The sequence below is a fragment of the Agelaius tricolor genome, unplaced genomic scaffold (assembly GCF_023055355.1).
Source record: "Agelaius tricolor isolate 1412-34295 unplaced genomic scaffold, bAgeTri1.0.p SCAF_10, whole genome shotgun sequence".
In the NCBI taxonomy this organism is placed as follows: Eukaryota; Metazoa; Chordata; class Aves; order Passeriformes; family Icteridae; genus Agelaius; species Agelaius tricolor.
Window position 1 is genome coordinate 32,663,647 of NW_027269270.1, and position 21,069 is coordinate 32,684,715.

Consider the following 21,069-nt stretch of genomic DNA (forward strand, 5'->3'; position numbering starts at 1 on the left):
CTAGTTACTAGATTGTGTTCTGACGGAGATTTCAAGTTAGAAATCCCAAATTTTAGGCCTACAGAGTCCAATTTAAGGAAAAGGTGGAAAACCCTCCATAAACTGTTCTTTGGATCGCATCACAGCTTCCAAGTCAGAAATTACCACACACAGTTACATGCCAGTAATATACTCAGCTAGTCAATACACAGAGGCAGCCACAGAGGCTCTTCATCCCAAATAACCCCACCACGGAGCAGAGTTACCACTGGAGAGCCCGAGGAGAAGTATTTAACAATGATACCAATTTGGCTGCGCTAGAGGAGATGTGTTTCCTGTGGGCCTAATAAGGAAGAGCTTTACAATCTGAGCAGAAGCCTTTCAAAGCCTCAGAGGACATGTCTTATCTGCACCACTTCTGCTCCTGGAATCCCAGAAATCCTGAAGACAGAAGGCAGATCAGACTGAAGCTTTCCTAGGCACAGATGTTGCAATCACATCTGCCTTAACTCTAAGCCACAGTCCTTGTGTCTTCCCAACTCTGTCAGCATCTCTTAGTTGCTTTGGTTCTGGAAATGCCAGGGCAGAGGATAAAAAAGTGTTTCTGATCACATCAGGTGTAGTAAAATACCAACATAAAAGAAAAACATCTGCAGATTATATTCCAAGCAAGTAGCAAGGAAGAAAAGGTTTTGAAGCAGAGAGTGTTTCTTCCCCTTCTCCCTTGTCTGTATGTTTCACAAAATAACACTCAAATCTTGAGATCTGATTGATCAAAGTTTTTTGGGGTTTTTTTAGGTGTTCATCTAGCAGCCATGACGAATGACCATCTGTGGGTCCAACACTGAAGTATAATTAACGATGAGTTTTACACACCACTCAGAGAAACTGAGTCACCCATGGGTGCAGATCCATGTAAGCATTCCTCAAGCTTTTTTCAACTTATTAAAAATCCCCTCTCTAAACACCTATAGCTCCAAGATGTCAGATTTGATTTATCCCATTTCAGATTGCTCAATGAAAGACAGACACAGACAGAAAGAACCAAGACCAGCAATGGCTCCAAAGACAACAAGGGAATCAGAGCACAACACAGTCCTTCTGTGCTCCAGCTCCAAAGGCTGTGTCTGCAACAAAGTACAGATTGCAGGACTCTGAATATAATAAGCTTCCCCTTGGCATTTTATAAATAATCCTGCATTTCAGTGGAGGATTATTTAACGTTTTCATTTATTACTTGATGGACAATGTAGTTGCAAAATTTGGTAGTTACCTGAGAAATGCTACAAGCATTCTGGGAAACAGAGCTAGAATTGAGAAAAGTGGGACTAAAGGATTACCAGCAAAACTGAAACTGCGGTTTTAATACTGAACACCAAAATTGAAAAATAATTCCAGTTTATAATAATGATAGGAGCATCATATGAAAAAGATAGTAAGATTTATCCTGTTCATCACAGATCCTAAGGTTGTACATTACACTCAGGTTTCAATACAGATGTATGAAACAAGCTCAAAAGAAAACCTAAACAATCTGGGAGAGTTAAACAGTGAGTACAAAAAAAAAGGTAAAGAAAAACAAGAAAGATGAGACAAGCTTTAAAATACGTTAACAGCAGCCACAAGAATCATGCCCTATTGCACTACTGCAATATCCACTGCAGATAAAAAGAAAAAAAAGCTTAACAGGTTCAGAAAAGAATAGAATAGTATCAGAGTAAATACGCTACCTCTAGGGATAGTTAAACAAGGGATCAGGTTATGGAGGGGTTACGCAAATCTCCACTGATTGTTTTTAAGACCTGGTAAGAAGAACATGTCAGGAATGGCCCATACATCTCTCTCTGGCTTGACACTGAACTACACACTCACACATCCAGCACAGGGCCTCAGCACAGAGTGATGACCTCCCAAGATCGCCGTTTTCTTTCCTAAACTTAAAGGCTGCACAAGTTTAGGCTCCTGCCAGGCAACTCAGCAGGTGACCTGACTGCTCCTTAGAGCTCCAAGCAGGCTTGTGATATCTCTCTTTTCTAAATAGCCCAGGCAGGCTGTGATTGACAATTTTCTCTCACATGAAGCATGCTACCTTAAATGTGGAGTACTTGGAATGATCCGCCAGGGAAATAAAGTCAAAGTACAGAGAAGGCAACGGCAACTGATCCCAGGAATCCAGTCCTGGGAAGGAAATCACAAAACTGCCAAGCTGGGCAAGGATGCACAACCCATTAGTACCTAAAAATACAGACAGTTATATTTTCTTTTCTAGCACCTCCAATAAATAAGTCTTAATAAAAAGAAGTATTTAACAAAGTACTTAGAGAAATAAAGAGGGAAGGTTTGACGCTCCTAAGCTTATTTTCACAGCGGTATGAAAGGAAATGAGGTAGAGTCAGAGCTAATTCTCTTTATATAATTTCACATGGAATGATTAGTTCTGCCCCAACAGTAACAGCTTTCCAGAGGGTCCTACTTGTCGCCAAGATTGCATACAGATGCTCTAAGTGTAGCTTCCTTATTCTCCACTGACAACCAACTTAAAAGGCCAATATAATATTCATTTTACTATAGAATGAAATTCACAGCGTGAATAGTAAAATAATGTCACAACTACCATGAAACTGCAGTGGCGTGTTGGAAGCTGTGACTTTTCAAAGTTTAATCACAAAATGCATTCATGGAGAGGAGCAGAGCAGCTTTGTGCTTCAGCCACATCCCCTTTCCACTAAGGATGTGCAAGAGCTGTGGCTGGACAAGGAGAGGGCAAAGGCACAGAGCAGCATTCGTGTCACATGCTCTGCTGAATATTTTCCTTTAGAAGGCAGGTTTCAATCATTCCTGGGCTAATGCCCCCCTCTCTTAAGCCTGATTAGGACAGACATTCCACATGCTGAAGGTGCTAGAATTCCTAAGTCACCTGGGTCGCTTCTGGGTGAAATACCAATTACTGGGAATTCATCTCAACAAGGCCCACAAAAAGAAAGCCCTGAAAGACACCCCTCAGCCCAATGGTGAACATATCACAAGGATAATCCTAAAACTCCTCGCAAAAAAAAAAACTTGTAATAGGTATTAGTACTCTTAGAAAGCACTGCAGTGCTTTGTGTTTAATCCTTGAATAGACACTAGTAGAAAAGCCATACTCAATTCCAAAATTTCTACTGCAAATTCCAGCTCAGCTGCTATTATTCCTGGCTTTTAAGGGATATATATATATTTCAAATATACATAATAGTAAATTTAACTATCAATGAAAAATTTAAGTCACATGCCAAAACAGTATGCAAAATAATAGCATACAAACTTTAAATGTGTGTATTTTGCAGTTTTTAGCACAATCATTTGTTTTACAAAAGACCTACAGATTAAATACAAAATACACTATTAGTTTTAGGCACAAGAACAACCAATTTTTTATGCCTTGCCCGAAATAATGACTAATTAGGCCAGCACCACCCTGCAGTCATTTCCATAAATCTTGCCTTTACATTTAAATCACAACAAGAAGAAAACTGACTTAACAACAACAAGAGCATATTTCTCATTAAAGTTTTCTTAAAGCAAGATCAGGACAAGAAATTATTCTGTAAAGTCAACAAGCTGATGTTATTGTTTATTTGGAGAACTTTAACTCAGACCAAACAAAAAGCTGCACTCAGAAATTTGCTGTATTAAAACTGCAATCAGCCAGGGAAAACTTTCAACTGGGAAATCATAAAACACAGAATTTCACAGGATCTTGATGGATTTCTTATATAGCAAAGTCATCTCACAGCATATTCCTTGTGTAAACCTTGAAAAGAACCAGAATATAAAAGATGCAATATGTTCAACTACTTGTTGAATTTTTGGTTTTGGGCATATTTGTATGTAAAGTAAATATTAAAAAGAAAGATACATAGGAAATACAATTCAGATGAAACAAGGAGCTGTACTTCAATTAAGATTTTTGTTTTAAAATGATGGGAATTACAGTGCTTCTGAGAAATCACTTGTTTAATTATATACACTAGGCAAGACACTTATAAAAACGCTTTATTTTCATAATGCAACAGAGACTTTATTTCTATTTTATTTACAAAGGTGTCACCTGGTAAATAAACACCAATAAAACAGAATCAAGATTTATATAGTCACATATTCCACAATAAGGTTATTAACAGACAACACTGAGGTAAGCTTTCTTTTCTTACCCGAAAACTGATGGAAAGAACAGAAAAAAGTGGGATATTTCTCTAAGAGGTGGTCTAGAAATAGAGCTAAGCCACACCACCACTGCTCTGGCTAATCATCCATTCCGAGTTTCAAGCATTCCCAACTATTTCCTTTTGCATGTACACACAAAGGTTTGTGATACTCCGCAAGTTCTTCCATACAATGGCTTTACAACAGGTCTGTTTCTAATATGTGTATTTTATTAAGCTTTAGGAGGATTAACCAAGATTCTCAGTTCTTGAGGAAAATAGGGCATGGCAACAGCAAGGTCTCCAGCCTTCATTCCAACACACTTGATTGCTGAATCCTGCCAGGGTGAGTCATGCCCAACATGGGACATGGATCCCATCCCAAGAAGGAATAAAACACTGCATCAGATTAAATCTGCATCCAATTACTTAGGTGTGAACTCAAAGGGTGTGTTTTTATCTCAATGACAGCTTCTAAAAATGACTGTGAAAGAAATCTTGCACTCTGGATGGTGTTTTATCCATCAAGACCATGACCACTACACATTTTCAGTTGCCAGAGGCATGGCCAAAGTGACCTTCTTAAGAACCACTGCTGCATCTCAAAGGAAAAAAAACATTCCCATGGTATTTAGGGCAGTTCTATACTTGTATCACTGAGCATCAGTAACACAGACAACCTGCTGCACAAACAGGCAATGACTGCCCAAAAATAATCTTGGAAAACAGCATGTGAAGCCACACTGGTACACTGCTGTAGGGCCACAATACATACAGATGTTTTCAGATGCAAAACTAATTAAATTCCCCTTTTTTGGGTCACCCTAACATTTTTTCACAACAACTCAGCAAATTACATATGTAATACATTCCGAACATTTGATTATATGCAAACTTATACACACAAATATTCAAATCCAAGTTGCTTATCCAAGATCTACTTACTTTGGGATTTATGTATCACAACTGTTTGTGTTCTTTGCTTTGACCCTAAAAAAATAATTAATCAGGGGAAAAAATACAAACCACTCTTAGTGCCTGGCCTTGCCTGTTTTCCTCCAACTTCTGCATTTCATCATTAGTGTTACATACTTCACTGTTAATTTTAGACATTCCTCCAGTTCTCATTTGGACATCAAAGAGCTACTCATACCCAAAATACCAGCAATCTGAAATACTGGCTTCCCTACTTATTGTCATTTATAACTTGAAAAGATCTTTGATTTCTTGCCTACAGGAAATACTGCCGATCAAAAATAAAACATATATATGCTCCCATGAATTCCTATAGATGGGGTCCAGGATTTAGGATAATGGGATGGAGTCATGGTTTTCAGATTTACATTTCCTACTCTGCCTGGCACTTCACACGTTTATTTTTACTTTCACATCTGACATGCAGCAATATGGCCAGCTAAGGTGCACGTTTAAGACATCCATTGATATAAACCCATGGAGAAGTGAAATTCACACCGGGTTCTGTGTCCTTGCAGCACTCAGGCCTCGCTTCCCCGCCGATAACTGCTCCGCTTACCGATGGCTGGGGGCAGCCCAAGGCTGGCTCTCCACAGCCCCTTGTTAGCAATTCTGCCACCAAAGATTAAAGTGATTTTCCTGCTTTACAAACTTGGTAGAGAACATTTCTCACATACAAATGGGGGAAAAAAAAAATGGTAGCCAGCTTTTTTTATTTTCTGAAATGCCTGCTGCATGAGTTCCTAATAGCCTTGAGTTTATATTTAGAGTTTACTCTTCACTTCTGCAATTTTTTTTAAATTAAAAATAATACTACATTACACAACTAATTCCAAACAATGAGAGACTCACTGTGCTCAAGTCAGCAAGCCATTTGCTTTGGTTTTGTTAGTACTCCCACTGCACAACAGCTCATGTCTCAAGCAGTGGAACAATCAACATTAAGATGCTGTTCTTTATACCAGCATCATAAAATAGAATCATTAAACAGTTCAGGTTGGAAGGAAACTTAAAGATCATTTTATTCCAACTCCCTGCCATGGGCAGGGACATCATCTACTAGACCAGGTCGCTCCAAGCCCTATCCAGCCTAGCCTTGAACACTTACCACTACTATAACCAAGAATAACTCTCATACCACCAGAAATTTTCAGTTTATTTCCCAACAACAGAACACAATTCTCTCCATACAGGACTGTATATGTTACATTTGTGCATTCAACTTTTACAGAAACAGCAGGTACCACTTTTATTTAACCAGGTAACATCTCAAGTCTATGCACAAGACAATTGGAACAGCTAATGCAAGACAGTATTCCACATGAAGTATTTGCTCGACAGTTGCAGGAGAAACGCCTTACCCCCATGGCTCTCCCAAGCTGGACTATATGGGATTGTTTTGCATAAACATATTCTGATCTTGTGAAGACAAACAATGAGGATGCATAGGTATTTCAGTTCTTTTCTGTAGTTATATTCCAGCTTACAGACAGTAAGAATTGAAATACAGCACATGGTGCCAGAACTACTTGCCCTCTCTATGTCAGGAAGTGCTTGGTGTTATCACAGCTTCCAACAACCATTCAGGTTTTGCACAAGGAGCTGATTCCAGAAGCCCTGAGTGAAGGAAAGTACACTAAACATGTGCTGTTCTGATGATAAAATCATCTGCTTAGACACTTCCACCAGGGCAGGACATTGGTCAGAGACCACAAAACTTCGCTGCTTTGATCAAAACAGAAAGCAACAAACTCAGTGCTGAAAATTGGGACAGAGGCCTAAAACGCTCAAGGCATGTAGCTCTGAGCTATGGGCTCAAAGCACTCCGCAGTCAGAGAGTGCAGAAAACATGTATAAAAAGCTAAACCAGGAACTTTTTGTTTTCATATTCTCAAATTTTATTGAGCAGAAATGTTTGAGGATAGTTTATTGCTTTTACCGGCCACTCTAAAATGGGCCTCCAGCCAGCCAGGTCTTTAAAATATGTCTATATCTCTGGTTTTAAAACAAAATTAAGGAAGTTGTATAATTTTTACACTGGAGCCTGAGTGACTTAGCAGCAAAAGCGACAGGTTTCAGCTGTAACACAGGCACTTGGAAAGCTACGGGCACCACTTTTGCAACAGCACCTGTTGCAGTTGATATTGATCCTAATGTGAGGAGTCTACAAGGGTTAATTCACAAGTGTTTAACTCATGGCACATCCCAGGAGATTCAAATTCAGATGTACCAGAAATCAAACTGCATTTCATCAGCTGAGGGAGGAATTTGGTGCTCTGTTCGTAAAATACCAACACCCTGAGCTGAGCAGAGTTCTCGTGCTGGGTTGTCTCTACAATTCATTAAAGGGGGAAATTAAACAGAAAGTTTGTGAACAAGTCAATTACAAAACATACTTGTGTATTGCTACAGTTGTAAACACCAAGGTGTTTACACTATATTGAGAATAACTTTCACTTTCTTATATATACACAAACTCAAAAAAAACAGGACTGATTTTAAATCCTAACTCCCCTTTATGCAACCTGGACTCACAGTATTTAAACTGACTTTAGTACACCTGGACTTGCAAGAAAGGGGAAAAAAGACGAGGCAAGAATACACTCGATATGAGGCCTTAAAAGCCTCAATTAAAATTCAATATTGTACTTCGTATAGAGGCTCTTTACATAAAAACCCTGTCATGGTTTGGATTTAAGGTTAACCAGGTTAATAGAATCCAATAAAATAGTTCTATTGAATTATGCCAAGCCATTGTTATAACCCACACTGAAATCTGCTATTTGATTTTACCTGACTATTAGGCTCAACTCTGAACAATAAATTAAGCCTTAAACTATTTCCCATATTCCTTAAAAAAACACAGTACATCCTTTTGCACCTTTAAAGGTTTCTCTCCTCCAGTCTGCTACTCCAGTCATGTGTTAAAAGATTTGTGCAGCCCTGCCAAGTCCCATTCATCCCAGACACACTTTCCTAAAGTTGGGATGTGTTTACAAAGTATATTTAAGCAGCTCCTCTGCTGCAAAGTGTTCTGTTCCAGGCCATACTTAGCTTATAATAATAAAGCCGATTTCCTAAAGTCCACACGTTTCGTACAAGTAAGTGTTTTTAATGTCTCTGTTTTCCTCCTTCTAAAAAGCTTGATGGAATGCCAAAGCGAAGGGTGCAATTTCTCCGGATAGCTTCACCAGCAGAACTGCTCATACACATAAATACTTTAATTTTGCTACTTGGAACCAAACCGGGTTCAGATTCTGCCGCTCCCTTTATCTGCTCACAAAAAGCAGCCCCTGCCCTGCACACCTTGCGTACCAAAACAAAAGGGCAAAAGGAGAAGAGTGTCTGTACAGAGCAGCCTCCTCACGGGCGCTGTGACCGCCCGGGCCCGGCTGCGGCGCGGGGCCCCCGCGGGCCCAGGCCGGGCCAGGCCGCGCTGCCCGCCCGCCGAGGGCCCGCCCGCCCCGGGAAGGGGCCGGGGCAGCCGCGGCCGCTGCCCGCGCTCCCGGTCCCGCCGGCAGCCATGTTAGAGCGGCGGGAGGCGGCCCCGCGGCTCCGGGGAGCAGTCCCTGCCCGCCCGCGGCGCTCAGGGCACGGCGGGGCCGGGCTCTCCGCCCAGCCGCGGGCCGCAGGTGCCGGGAGCCGCGGCGGGCGGAGCCGGCTGCTCCGCTCCCCTCGGTTCCTCTCGGCTCCCCCCGCCCAGCGCGGCGGGGCTCGCCCGTAGTCCTCTCTCCGCCGCCGGTCCTGCAGCCGAGCGCCCGCCCCGCTGACCCCTTCCCTCCCTCCCGGCTGGCGCGGGCGGCCCCGCTCTCACCCCACCCCGAGGGCGCTCACCTCCTCCTCCTCCTCCTCCTCTTCACTCCCTCCTGGAGACCGTCGGCACCGACGCGCCGGCGTCCCGGCCCCTCCCTCAGCTCAGCGCCGGCCCCCCCTTCCGCCCCGCCGCCCGGGGACCCTCCCTGCCCGCGGGGACAGCGGGACGGGCTCCGCCGGGGAGAGCCCGGCTGCCGGAGCGGGGCACGGGCAGCAGGAGCACAGGGAGAAGCGATGGAACGGGAAACGAACCGCGCGAGGAAAGCGACGAGTCCCTTAGCAAGAGTTTTAGGAGCGGGGAGGGGTGGGAGGAATAAATAACAAGGAGTTATGCACCAGGTGGGCTAAATAGAAACAATTAGAAAGATGGTTTTCTGGGAGAAGCAGCTGAAAAGAGTGACAATCAGGGCTGTTGCCAGTTAGATGTGAGTAGGAGGTGTGTGTGCTTTCAGTAAGTCAAGCCTTCTCAGGTGTTGCAGCTCCTGGGAGAGGCTGAGCAGGTGTTATCTTAGAATCATCATAGATTCCTAAAATGGTTTGGGTTGGAAGGGACCTTAAAGACTTCCTCTTTCCAACCTGCTGCCGTGGCCAGGAACACCTTCTACTAGAGGTTGCTCCAAGCACCATCCAGCCTGGCCTTGAACACTTCTAGGGATGGGGTAGACACAACTTCCCTGGGCAACTTGTTCCAGTGCCTCACCACCTTCCCAGTAAAGATTTTTTTTCCTAATATCTAATATAAATCTGTCTAAGTTTGAACCTGTTCTCCCTTATCCTGTCACAGCATGGTCTTGTAAGTTGTCTTGTCCCATTTTTCCTGCAAGTTCCCTTCAGACACTGGAAGGTCACAATGAAACCACCCCAAAGCCTTCTCTTTTCCAGGCTGGACAATCCCAATTCTCTCAGCCCTGTGTCACTGGAGAGGTGCTCCATCTCTCTGATCAACCTGGTTGCCTCCTTTGTAGGTGTAATTGTTACAGGCAAGTGTATCAACCCTCTTTTTGCCCACACTGAGTAACAAACCTTCCCAGCAAAACTATTTCAGAGGAAAAATGTTTTGTCACACTGGCTCAGTTTAGCATGGTGTTATCTCTGGTATGTAGACAGAATTTTTTTTTCTTTTTTTAATAGGAAGTCAAAATGAGTAACACCTAATGGAGTGACAAAGCAGAATTTCCAAAGAGTACAGCTGTGAGAAGCACCAACACCAGTAACTTGAGGAATTATGTATTTTTTTTTCCCTTCTCTGGTTAGTCAGTGATTATGAAAGGGTGACGAGAAGGCTGATTTGCATGAGAAATACCCTTAGGATAATGCAGTGTTTAGTTTCACAAGTTCTTAGGTTCAAAAATCCTGGTAAAGTTGTTTTCCAATAGCTTTCCACTGTCCTGCACCTCTGAATTCCTGACACTGCAAAGCTGTGGAAATGTGAAAACATCACAAAGGATGTTCTTCATAGGTTTTACCTAGGCAGAAGTGGTAAGACTTGAAAATATTTTAATATTTATCATGCCCATTATAAATAATTTTATAAGGTTGTGTCTTTCAGAGAGGGTGACAGATGAGGAGGCCTCCAGTCCAGCTGAATAATTTGCCCCTGGCATGTGCTGGAACGCAGACAAACAGGATGTTTTATCCCCAATTTATGGATAGAAAAATTGAGGCAAGGAAGTGAAGGCATTTATTTTCCAAGTGTAGAAGTGCTCATTTGTAAGCAGGCAATTTAGGCCTGAACTTTTTTTTTCCCCTTTTTTTTGAGGAAAAGGACCATGTATATACAGTTCCCATTGAAACTACACTTGAGGCACCCAAGCAGAAAGTCTTTGGCCATACTCTTTTGGGGTCCTGCAGCCCTAATCCTATGTTCTAATTGGCCAGTAATCTGTGGACAGATATTGTAACAGTTCCTTTAGAATATTTTTCTACTTCTCACTCATTTGCATACTAATGGCATAAAAATAGGCACTTCCTGCCAGTAATTAGTTGGAGCCCAGAATTTAAAGAAAGAAAAACACCACAGCATTATGGTAGATGGATGGTACTGAGGAAGCTGCAAAAAAGAGTCACTTCTCTGGTGCTCAGAAAGTGCCTTTAATTTAGAGTTCAAGGCTGGCAACTCTGTTACCTCTGTGTGACAGGGATTAACTGTTTGCTTGGCCTAATAACTTTGCCTCTAATGAGCCCCTCTAACTTTTTTCGTGGCAAATCACTCGATCTGTCCTGCACCCAGGCTCTCTGCTGTAAAATGTTTTTCTTTTTTTGCCTTTTTCCCAGAAGGAATAATGCTGGCAGTGAAGTCTGTGAGCGGAGTTCCTTGTGGATCACTGCGACTCAGACCAGCACGGAGGCTGCTCAAGTGTTTCTCACCTAATGAGGCACTGTGGAACCCATGCCACATCAAGTCATGTGGAGTTCTAGGTTACAAGAGCCCTTTAGGAGCTGCATGTAAGTATGGGGTTATTTGACTTCTCACATGTAGGCCGTAGACTTGACTGCAAACCAAGGTAATGATAGCTGGAAATTTTCCTCTTCTGATGTAGCAACATATTGCCTTTACATATCATAGAATCATGGAACAGTTTGGGTCAGAAAGGACTTTAAAGATCATCCAGTTCCAAGCAACTTCAGTGAGACAATGAAAGTTTATTTTGCTGCTTTTGTTTCCCTAAATTCTGGAGATCCTCAGTACATGGTGCTGCTGGAGTGAGTCCAGCAGAAGATACAAACATGATTGAGGTGCTGGAGTATCTTTGTTCTCAAAGAACCAGGGGATGGATCCAATAAAGGGTGTTTATGCTGCTTAAGACTGAAAGCTGCAATGCAGAGTAAGTGTTTGGTTCCCTTAAAAAGATCCAGAATCATAGAATAGCTTGGGTTGGAAACATCCAGTGCCAACCCCTCCTGTAATGGCCAGGAACATTCCACTATCCCAGGTTGCTCCAAGCCCCATCCGGGCATAGTCTTAAACACTTTTAGGGATGGGGCAGCCAAAGCTTCTCTGACCAGCCTGTGCTAGGGCCTCTCCACCCTCACAGGCAATAATTTCTTCCTAATATCCAATCTAAACATACCCTCTTTCAGTTTAGAACTCTTCCTCCTTGTTCTGTCATTCCAGGCCCTTGTCCCCAGTCCCTCTCCAGCTCTCCTGGAGCTCCTTTAGGCACTGGATGGGGCTGTAAGGTTTCCTTGGAGCCTTCTCTTCTCCAGGCTGAACAAATCAGCTCTCTCCATTCCAGGAGATGCTCCACCTTTCTTACACCTTTTATTTTGTCTTCCCTCCATCCTGCCCACTTTGTTGCTAATCTTAATGTCAACCATGTGCCAAACTCTCTATTACATTGTGCTGAACTTAGAAGTGAAATTGTGTCACTTTTTTTTTTTAAATCTTGAAAAGCAAACCTTGTGAAGCTTGCATCCAGCAGAACTATAGTGCCAGAAAGTATTTGCCTGAAAACTTTGAGACTGTAGCTTATTAAAGCACAGATCCTTAAGATGATTGGGTCTATTCCATTAGTAGATTTATAAAGTGTGCAGACTGGATAAACAACAGTGACAGCTTGGGGAAGTGTATGCACCTGTTTATTAAAAAGACGTTAACAAGGGCAAATCTAAAATAAGAACATGTACCACAACCCAATTTTCAGCAAATTTTTATGCATGCCTACACTTAAGGTTACCAATGTTATTGGCAATTTCTCTCTCTCTTCTCTCTCTCAGAAGTACACGGCAACTGATGAGCACGGAGCATCTGTGGCAAAGGAAAAAAACACCGTCTTCAAATTTTGAGGAGCAAACATGACCCTTTCTTTTTCTACTGTTTTCCACCCACATTCAGTTAGTGTGAGAGAAGAAAGAAAATTTAAAAAAAAAAAGAAAGCAGAAATATTTTCTTCGCAGGGAATGTATTGTTCTCTAATTCACAAGCAAGCACTTTCATCACCTCTGCTTCCATTTTGCTCTACATCATAAGTGACAGCGAGCTTTCTGTATTTTGCTGGTATAACTTAGAAGGGGTCATGATTCTAAAAGTTCTCCTGCAGAACTGAGTCTTCTGTTTGGATGTATGCAAATTCTACAGCGCTTATGCCACTTGTACTTTGCAGATAGGTATAAGCGTATGCAAAAATGGAGATTATATGTGTACATGCAAGTTTTCAGAATTAATCAGCCAAGAATGTACAAAAACTACAAATGCTTTGCTGAAATTTGGCTCAAAATAGATTTATGAATTAGCCTGCTATAGCAGCTTTCACTCAAGCTTGCTAAATACACTCAATTTTTATAAATAATTAATAACTTATAAGATTTGCATGATGATGGGGCTTGGAGCAACCTGGTCTAGTGGAAGGTGTCCCTGGCCATGGCAGGAACATTGGAAGAAGATGGTCTTTAAGGTCCCTTTCAACTGAAACCATTCTATGATTCTATGATAACACTATTGCCCCAGAAAAGCATTTTAACAATATATCCCAATCTTGGGAGGACCTGATGGTACTTTTATCTATTCAAAATTGCTGTAGTAGTGTTTTTATTATAAAATATAGTATAAGTTGCTGTTGGCCTGGAACCCCTTCAAGATTAGCTCTTAATCCTCAAAGATATGTAAGTGCTACCTCCTCCTTTTTAGAGACTGAAAACAGGAAACTGCATGGGTTAATAACCAAGTAAATAATTAAAATTTAGACTCTGAACTTGTCAAGTGTATTGCAAGCACAGTCACAAACCCTTCTTGGAGTCACCTTCATGTCAGTAGTTGATGTGAATATTTTTGAAGATAAATCAAAGCCCTGAACTTGCCTGAATCCTGTGTTTCAGAGTATGACCAGGACACAGGATAGGTCCCTCAAACACATCTGATTATTTCTGTTATTATGAACTGAAGCAAAGGGTCCTGGAACATTTCTCACAATTCAGCAGGCAAAAAAAATGCAATGTTTTACTTCAGTCTACCTTTTACTAGAGCTGGGTACAATAGGATGTGATTATTTTAGGAACATTAAAAATATCTACTATCTTCCTCCCATGCTAGGTAGAATAGTAGTCTGAAGTAGTTTTGCTTTGTAATTTTCTGAAACGAAGAATTCTGACTTAACCAAACCTCTTCAGAAGGAAGCTGGCTGATATTATCTTACTTCCCTCTTTTCTTATTGTGGAATTGTTGAGAGAGTGCCAGTTGTTGCTACTTGTCATCACAACTTTCTAGTCCATATTATTGCTCGTTAGAGGCAATAAATGTTAACCAGCAGACTACTTAAAACTGACCAGTGGGCAGAATTTGAGTGCATAGGTAATAAAATGAAGACATTGTAAACCTGGGTTTGCACTCATTAATTGCACACACACGTAATACCTTCTGAAAAACAATTCTCCTTTATTTGTCTTCATGATATTTGTTCAGCAATTTTTTTTTAAGATTTTTGTTTCTTGGATGTTATACTACTCAAGGGAATGAATGTTTCTCTTTGAGGGGATTGCAGCAAGACACAAGGTATGCCAGAAAAGGGAAAACTGGGAATGGCAGGATGAAATACCAAGGATGATGATCACTAAGATACTTTTGTCCCACATGCACAGTAATAAGAGTGTGTAAGATACCAAGTTTGCTGAAGTGGGGGAATGGATCCTGGGGCTGGTCCTGCAGACAGTGGATGTGTTGAGGGATGTGCACAGGGCTCACTTGCTCTGCTGTGACTGAGCTAATGTACACCTGATTCCTCTTGGGGGAAATTTCAATTCTGGCTTTCAAAGGGGACCCTTTCAGTATTCCTAATGATATTTCTGGCTACAAAGCCTGGCAGTCTTATAGAGTTGTTTGGGATTCTGACACCAAAGAAGTGTGGCCTACAGAACTGGAGCAAAAGATTTTATACCACTGCTGCCCACTGCTCAGAAAGGCAATGGTATAAGTACCCCCAAAAAAAAGTCAAGCTCTTTGAGCAGATTAACAAAGCTGTTTGCTATTATGGACAAAAGCAGCAGGGAGAAAAAAAAAAGGAGAGGAAATGGGCTGTATTACTGTGAGTTGGCACAGAAATGAAATACCAGGCTGCAATTTATGTATAGTAATTGTTCACGAAGCATTCTTTGGGTTTTGATAGTGACTCATTGTGTTTTTTCTGACCTTTGATGTACAGGATGGGCTGCTAGAAGACAGAGGAAGCCACAGTAAGAATATAAAACTTTATTAACTTAAGATTTTGTTGGTTTGTTTGCTTTTTTTTATTATTGCTCATTGGTAGGTAGTATCTCTGGAAAAGACAAACAAAGGCATTTACCTTGAGCCCTCATGGGTTTTGCCATCTCTCCCAGGCTTTTGTAGTTGAACAAACAGTTGAAAAATAGCTTTGGTTTTAAAAAGGAAATTTGCTAAACAATTGGTTGCTGACGTTGATTACTGAGTTCTGAAAAATAAGATAACTGATTGCAATACTATTGTGTTAGTAGCCCAGGTAATAGGCAGTATAAGCCCTGCTCTATACAAGACACAGAAAAAAGTTATCAGGAAGATATTCTTCTGAGTGTATGTTTTATGTTTTAAAGAAAATTATGGAAAAAAGCTTCCATAAAGTCATCAGAGTAGACACAAGAGACTCTTCAGCACCGTTAAGTTCCATTATGTAAATCCACAGTGATGTAAGCCAGACACTGTCAAGTTTGATACGCCCCAAATTTGACCTAATTAGCCATTTGGTTGTTACTTTTTTCAAAGCTTGTGCAACTGGGCTCAGTTCAGGATATAGATGCTAATTGAACACGTAACCTACAGGTGCTAAAGAATCCTTACAAAGGAAGGCCTGTCCTATTAGGAATGCAAGTCAAGGCCCAGGGTCATCAGCTCGGATGGTGGGGATGGGAAAAGAAATCCCATCTACAGCTCTCTTCACATGGCCATGTTATTTCCAGGAGTAAAATTCAAATTCAGGGTAAACCAATGCAATCTAATAGAGATTTGCCAACTGGAGCCACTGGTCCTCAGGGAAGGAGCATTGCTTTAAGCTTTAGAAAGCTGAGACTCTATGAGGCAAAGCCTGAAGTGGTTTACCCTACCCCCAGTAACAAACACACCCCAGTGCAAGCCACAAATGAAATTTTCTCTCGTTCTCTGACCCACCATGTGATCTGTAGGTGCCTACGTGCGTGACTTGTTCCAGCTTTGCCTTTCACCTTTCCCATCTCTGTCCGTGTGCCCCCAGCCTGAGATCATCACCTTTACACCCAGGTCCTCTTCCCACCCATGTGCCAAGAGGAGTGCAGTAACCTTTTGTCATGACTACACCTTGGCCCAGATGCTGCAGTGTAAACACTCTCTCTCCTCTGCTGTTTCCCCGCAATGCCCAAACCAAAATGAAATGAGATAAAAAGAGCTGCACAGCCTCTGAGTTTCCTGGCTTTTATCTTTTTATACCAAAGCCTTTGTGTTAATTTTGCATAGCTATTTTTACATGAGGAATAATATCCTGAATTACTGCTATCACGTGCACTTCAGAATCCCACCTCACCATCCTCAAGTCATCTGGCAACCTGATAGTGTTTCCTGCTCCTTCCCTCACATCAGTGCTGCAGAGAGCTTTGCTAAAAGTTTCACATCTGAAAAAGCAGATGATTTGGCAACACCTTCCTATAGATATTTTTTTTTTCCTCCTAAAGAAGTGTGCCTGTCTTTGAGTAAACTTTTCTTTCCAACTGTTCTTTTTTGTCAGCTTGCCAGCTCAACTTCTAGTATTGTTCTGCAGAGATTGCTGTAAGGAAAAATGAAAGAGAAGAGAAAGGTAGAGAACTGGGGGAAAGGGAAAAAGGGTTCAAAGGGCATTTAAAGCCTGGGGAGCCTAGCATGGAAAGGGAGATAGGCTTAGGAAACAGGGAATAAAATGGTGGAATGAGAGATAAAACAAAAACATAAAGGATAAGGGATTAGAGAGATAAGGAGTTCAAGAGATGAAATGTGAATAAAGGAAAACAAGAAAAATAAGGATGAAAGGAAAGAAGTGACAGGAGTAAGACATGTAAACAATTAACTAGGAAAATATTCTGTTTATTTTAGTGAAAGAAAATTATAGTATCTTTATTATTCTCTGGTTTACTAGTTCAGAGGAATTTTTCAAGCTAAGAGCTGACACTTGGGTAGTATTACTGAACAATGATAAATATAAGACTTCCAGGTTTTGAATTAACCCATTCTGAATTTTTTTAATTAATATGCCATTCAGACAGCTAAAATTTGGGTGAGAAAAGCAATAAAAAATACTAACCACTGCAATAGAAAGTGCAGATCTGGAAGAACTCTTCCCAATATTTGCAGTTAAATCCATCAGCTCATTGATAACCACTCCAGAGCAGAGTGGCACACTGAAGATTAATACCAGAGATGAAGAGAGCAAAAATATTTAAAAGCAGTGCTGGGTTCAAGTTTCTGCATTGCCCACTGACCAGGAGAAAATTGCTCAAGATCACCATTTTTCTGTGAAAGTACTTCACTATATTTTTTCCCCTATAAAGATAGTTATCATAAAGTGTTATCAGGTCTCAGTTTCTGCCTGAGCTGTTCACATAGGTCACATAATGTGGTGGAACCCAGATAATATTGCTTGTTTTCCCTTCTGAGCATGTATCATCAGGAAGCTGAAATTTTGTCAAACCCATTTTGCTTTTTTGGTTTTTTTTTTTTTTCACTGAAAGACTTTATATACCTACAAGTCTAAACTCATCATCAAAAAGCCCTAACAAAAAAACCCCACAGTTTTTGTGCTTGACTCTGGAAGTGACCAAACATCTAATTAAGCCATTGTCCCTCCCTCTCCACTGCCCTTAAACTTGCATAAAATAGTTCGGATCTATAAAGGAAAATATTCCTTGAGGTCAGTTACTCGACATATTTTTTTTTTTTTTTTCTGTCCATGTAGCTCCAAAGGCTTCTGAGCAGGTCTCAGGCTGCTGTCAGGGTTTCTGAAGACACAGTCAAGGTGCTACACATCCCTTTTCCTCACACTTGAGAGGACAATCTCCCAACAGGATTTCTTCCCCTGGAGCATCTACAGAGAAGAGGAAATGAAGCCTCTAATGATTGCCAGTCCCAATTCTGGTGCCATCCAGGCCTGTTAATTCTGTCAGAGGGAGAGGAATCTTAGCATTTAAAGGTTTGTTTCAGTACAAATCATGAGTTAGTCGATGGAAAACTGGAATTACTTGAAAGCAAAAAACCACATTAAACAACCCTAAAACAACCTTGTTCCAACCCTTTGAGCCCAAACTGAGCAGCCTAAAGCACCTAAGAGCCATAGGAGACAGTTGTGTGTTTACAGAAGGACCCAAGCCTTACGTCCTCTCCTGAAGTATTTGAGGTATTGCAATGAGAAACCACCAGTAACAAACAGCAATTTAAACATCCTAAATTACATTGTGCAAAGTCTCAGCTTGCCAAATGCCTGAATGAAAAAGGATGTGGAAGATGGGCTCTCCTTCATTCTAATTCAACCCATATTCTGAGAGTATCTGTTAAAAATAGGACATTTTCTATTCCCTAATAATAATAATTTTCCATAGACAGCTGTTGATGTGCCCATAAGTTCACAATAGCTCTTTTTGCAGTGGATTGTAATAACAACTTCTTCAACTCTGTCTTTGAATTCAGAGCTGTACGAGCTATTCACAGCGAGCACTTTAATCAGTGAATTTCAGCTTTTATTCTGACTTTGGTTTGTTATAAATGCTGCACGCAGACATTTGATATAAATTAACTTTGCCCCAGTGATTTGTTCACAACATGTTTTCGCAGAGGAGTTTCAATATCCATTATTACCATTGCACAACTGCTCACCTTGGCTGACCAGGGTTGTTTGTTCTGGGAAAGAAGCAGTCACTGAGAGGAAATCCATGTCGTGGGGCCATGATGGTCTGATGGATAAGGTGTGCTCGGTTTAAGGCAGGAGGAGCAAGATCACAAGACTAAAGAGGTTTTTAGGACTATTTTAATATTTCCGTTCCTGTTCCCTTGACTCAGACCTTGCTTGTAACATCGCTGGGAGAACAAAGAGGCCACTTGAATGTTATAGGCTGAGGTCAAATTGAAAATTAATGATCTCTTATCACATTCAGACAAAGCTCCAGCTGCAAAGGGTGGGGTTGGGTGCTTTTCTGGTTTATTTAATAGCCACTGAATCAGGGCTCTGAACAGGGCTTGCCTAGTTAGAGCTGCAAAAGATGAGCTCACATGCCATTTTCTGAGTCCCTCAGCCATGCCCTCGCCAGAGCCTGGCCTGGCAATCCTTTGCATGGCTGGTATCTTCCAGGAGAGCAAACGGAGTGCAAGTTTAATATCTTAATGAAACAAATGTCAGGCATTTGTTTTATATGAATAAAACATCTTTGGCATAAACCACAGTGAAAAACAAATTCCAAAAAGGTTGTAAATCAGAATTCAGCTTTCAGGGCGCTAAAATGTGTGTGTGAAAAATTATGATGAAGAGCCAGCTCTATCTAAACTAAATCGTTTGGCAATGCCCTGTCAGCGCGGGAGAAAATGGATGTAATGTGCACATATGCACAAAGAGTGACTCAGAATGATGTACAAGTGTTACTGTATCTACTCCAAAAGAAATACCTGGAAGTCAGGAAATACGGCTCCACGGTTCAGCAGATTTGTCTGAGGATAGATGTTCTGGTTTTGAAACTCTGGTTTTTCCCCAGAGTGCTGTAAAGATGTCTCATGCAAACAAATACAGTCTGGGTCAACCGATATCTCTGGGACTATTGCACAAAGTATAGTTTTATTTGGTATTTATGGAAGAAGAGTTTCAGGAGGAAAACATGCCTGCTGGCAGCTAAAGGACCAAACAATAGATTGATATCTGTAGGTCCTGCAGCAAGACCTGTAGCCTAAACACACACACATTAATCTGGGTGTAAGTCCAGGCATTTCCTTAAGTAGTCACGACAGTTTAATTGCCTATGAATATTCATATAAATGAGTTTTGTTTGGAAGAAGGGCAGCAATCTCAGATACTTGTACCAATCTCTATTCAAGCGCAGAAATCATCTGAAGTCTCCGGTTTCCTGTTTATAAGAGTTTGGGCTGCCCAGACAAAACACAGCAGCAGGAACAATAGCACAGGGCTTGGATGACTCTTACGGCACCTCTGAGACCAGATTGTCTCAGCTAAAGGTAACATCACTCTGGTTTACAATCCCAGAGCTGGAGCTGGAAACCTCAGGATGACCTGGTGTGTGTTTGTGAAGTCAGTGCTCCAGTGCAGAGTGAAATGGCATCAGCGAGACTGGAATGGTTTGGGTTGGAAGCCATCCCTTAAAAGCCATCTAGTCCAACCCCTGCCATGGGCAGGGACACCTGGGTTGCTCCAGGTTTCTCCAAACCAATCCAAATTGGCCTTGAACACTTCTATGAATGGGGCATTCACAGTCTCTCTGGGCAGCCTGTGCCAAGGCCTCACCTTATTCATAGCCAAGAATTTCTTCTTAATATCTAGTCTGAATCTACCCTCCTTTAATTTAAAGCCATTATCCCTTTGTCTGTTACTACCAACCCTACCAAAATATCTGATCCCACCTTTCCTGTAATGCCCCTTTAAACACTAAAAGGCCCCACCTTTACCCACCATCACCCTACTCTATTTTAGTGTTTATAGACACAAACTGAAACACAACCTTGGGGCAGCTACTGTTGGGCTGTTGATCCTCAAGGGGGCTTGCTGGGATACTGTGCTCTTTGGAATCCTTCCAGAAGGGAAAAACATATTTTTTCCAAAGACAGTGTTGGGCCTTTGTGTTCATTTGCTGGAAAGAAGTCCTCCTCTGTCAGGTAGAGTGATTGAGGTTTCTTGGAAAACACCGATGAGGAGGCTTGTGCTGAGAAGACAGAGAAATGATGGAGGACCTTGCCAGAATAGCAGATCAGATAAAACTCTCTTGGTCACCATGGTGAGGAGGGAATTCAGCTCAAACAGAGCAGCAGACTGTCTCCCGCTCACTAGACTGTGATGCTCGGGTTCATCCCACTGAAGGGCATCTGTGAGACAGAGCTGAGCACCACTCAGGAGCTATTACGTAGTAGGTTGCAGTCCTGGCAAATGTTTTCAATTTTTTTCTCAAGTGCCATTTATATCTG

General features: G+C 41.6%; 1 protein-coding gene and 1 long non-coding RNA gene across 14 annotated transcripts in view; one reads left to right on the top strand and one right to left on the bottom strand.

Moving 5' to 3' along the window:
• The window catches only part of GTDC1 (glycosyltransferase like domain containing 1), a 318,453-nt gene extending 309,462 nt beyond the window's left edge, over positions 1-8,991 (bottom strand). For all 12 annotated transcript variants that reach the window (XR_011680429.1, XR_011680428.1, XM_071435469.1 and 9 more), the window contains exon 1: positions 8,973-8,991. The gene's annotated coding sequence lies outside the window, so the exon portion shown is untranslated. The remainder of the gene's footprint in view (positions 1-8,972) is intronic.
• LOC139593928 (uncharacterized) lies at positions 8,107-13,907 on the top strand. 2 transcript variants are annotated; one of them, XR_011680430.1, is made up of 3 exons: positions 8,107-8,239; positions 11,226-11,396; positions 12,669-13,907. It is a non-coding gene; the product is annotated as an uncharacterized lncRNA (long non-coding RNA). The 2 variants fall into 2 exon arrangements; XR_011680431.1 differs by lacking the exon at positions 8,107-8,239 and adding an exon at positions 8,996-10,430.
• The last annotated feature ends 7,162 nt before the right edge of the window (positions 13,908-21,069 follow it).